General features: G+C 37.9%; 1 non-coding gene across 1 annotated transcript; it reads left to right on the forward strand.

Moving 5' to 3' along the window:
* The first annotated feature begins 2,255 nt into the window (after positions 1-2,255).
* LOC112427851 (U6 spliceosomal RNA) lies at positions 2,256-2,362 on the forward strand. Its single transcript, XR_003019605.1, has one exon. It is a non-coding gene; the product is annotated as a U6 spliceosomal RNA (small nuclear RNA).
* Positions 2,363-2,613: the final 251 nt, after the last annotated feature.

Raw genomic sequence — 2,613 nt, forward strand, 5'->3', positions numbered from 1 at the left:
TCCGTCTAATTTTTGTATTTTTAGTAGAGAAGGGGTGTTACCATGTTTGCCAGGCTATTCTTGAACTCCTGACCTGGTGGCCTCCCAAAGTGCTGGGATTACAGGCGTGAGCCACTGTGTCAGGCCGCAAGGGCAATTTTAACTTTTAAATGTACAATAGATTTTGAAGAGCTTGTACAGATCAGTTATGTACATTCATATATGTATATTTTGGAATCAGTTCTTATAAACAGCTTGATTCAATTTTAGCTAAATAGTTTATAAGTAGTATGTTACATTTGAACTTTTGTCTTTTAAGAAAAGTTAACTATTCAATATTATTTTTCTACTGTAAAGAAATATACTTTTCTCTTAAAAATCTGTATATACTTTTACGGTAAGATGCTTTATAGAATTAGTTTTAGAGCCCTCTATGGCTCTAACACCTTGCTTACTGCCTGCAAATTTTGTGAAATTTAAAAATAAGCTTTCTAACACTTTTATTCCTACAGAAAAATTGCAAGTCAAATTATCAAATCAAATACAAAAATAAGTCTTACCTCTGCTATAAGCATATTGTTCTAAAACAAAAAACAAAACAAACAAAAAAACACACATTTTGAAACATTTCTTTATTGAAGATCTCTCTCTTAACTGTTCTTTGCTTTAAATCCCTGGTACTTGTTTTTACTGTCTGTAAGAGAAAAACGGACAGGTGCTGTGGCTCATGTCCATAATCCCAGCATCCAGGGAGTCCGAGGTGGGTGGATAACCTGATGTCAGGAGTTCAAGACCAGCCTGACCAACAAGGTGAAACCCCATCTCTACTAAAAATACAAAAAATTAGCCAGTCGTGGTGGCAGATGCCTGCAATCCCAGCTACTCAGGAGGCTGAGGCAGGAGAATCACTTGAATCTGGGATGCGGACGCAGCAGTGAGTCAAGATCACACCAATGCACTCAACCCGGGGCAACAACAGCAGAAACTTCTTCTCAAAAAAAAAAGAGAAAACCTATCATAAGACTTTCCCCCGCCATAGGGCAAATGTTTGGCTCCTCTCTCACTCTTTTTTCTTTTTTAAGAAAAGGTTTATAATTTACATTCAGTAAAATCATCCTATTTAGTGTCTAGTCTGTGAATTTTGACAAATGCATAGTTTTGTAACCAGTCAATAGGCAGGACAGATCCATCACCCACAACATTCCCCTCTGCCCCCTTGTATTCAGTCTCTTCTGCCCCCTGGCAATCACTGATGTTTTCTGTTCCTCTTGTTTATTAACATTTATTTTAAAATAAAATATTTTAAAATCAAAAATTGTATATGCCCTACAGATTTTGTAGACTGACAGCCAGAAACTATACCACATGGCCTAGGTGTGTAGTAGTCTATAACATCTAGGTTTGTGTAAGTACACTCCACGATGTTTGCACAATGAGGACATCACCATTAATGACACACTTCTCAGAATGTAGCTTCATTGTTAAGTGACATGTGACTATAATACTTGGATAAAATTATGCTAATGCCTGTGATATTTGGTCAAATGAAATTCCCTCATATACTGAATTTTTATTTGTATTGGTCTGTCGCATTTTCATTCATTCCACAAATATTTATTGATTACTTATGTGCTGCAAAGAGAGAAATTAATGTTAATATGATAGTTTGCCTTCCCAGAGTTCATGTTCTAGTGAGAGAGACAGACAATTGCATTGAAGGGCTAAAGTTGTGTATAAAGTTACTTCTGTTCTAAAGAGAAGAGGCATGATTCAAATAACACAGAAAACGAATCCCACTTTCCACTGAGACTTATGGAAGAGCAAAATAAGGAAGATGTCAATTGCAGAGCCTTCACCAGGTTTGCGCTACTGAAGGACAGCACTCACCTTGGCTAATCTGTTGTTTAATAGCGCATTTTAAGGAGTCCTTAGAAGTACAAAGGTGGATCTATAGCTAAAAAGAGGCAGAAAGAGCTAAGTTATACTTACTGTTTTTTTAATAAAAGGAGGAGACTGGAATTTGGAGAAGACACCCAGTACAAGCGACCTAGAAAACAGAAGCAAAGAAACACCGCATAGTAGGAAGCTAGATCTCACAGAGGTGGTTGTCAGAAATTCACAGGAAGGAGGGCGTAAACTACTTATTTTAAAAATGGAGGTCTGATATTCAAAGTTGTATTGCTAGGACATAGCCCCCATCCTTGTCTAAACCTTCAGTGCAACTTTGCTTTGTAGGTTGAATTCCACTTCTGCAAGAGTCGAAAGCAGTTACTACCCTGCTCGCTCTGACAGCACACATACTAAAATTGGAACGACACAGAGAAGATTAGCATGGACCCTGTGCAAGGATGACACGCAAATTCATGAACCATTCCATATTTTTGTGAGAATTTAACAATGAGATCACTTGGTCACAAGGCGGGGAATATCACACACCGGGGCCTGTTGTAGGGTGGGGGGCTGGGGGAGGGATAGCATTAGGAGAAATACCTAATGTAAATGATGAGTTGATGGGTGCAGCAAACCAACATGGCACATGTATACCTATGTATCAAACCTGCAGGTTGTGCACATGTACCCTAGAACTTAAAGTATAATTAAAAAGAAAGAAAGAAAGAAAGCACTTACTACCTA

The sequence above is a fragment of the Macaca nemestrina genome, chromosome 3, assembly GCF_043159975.1.
Source record: "Macaca nemestrina isolate mMacNem1 chromosome 3, mMacNem.hap1, whole genome shotgun sequence".
NCBI classification, from domain to species: domain Eukaryota; kingdom Metazoa; phylum Chordata; class Mammalia; order Primates; family Cercopithecidae; genus Macaca; species Macaca nemestrina.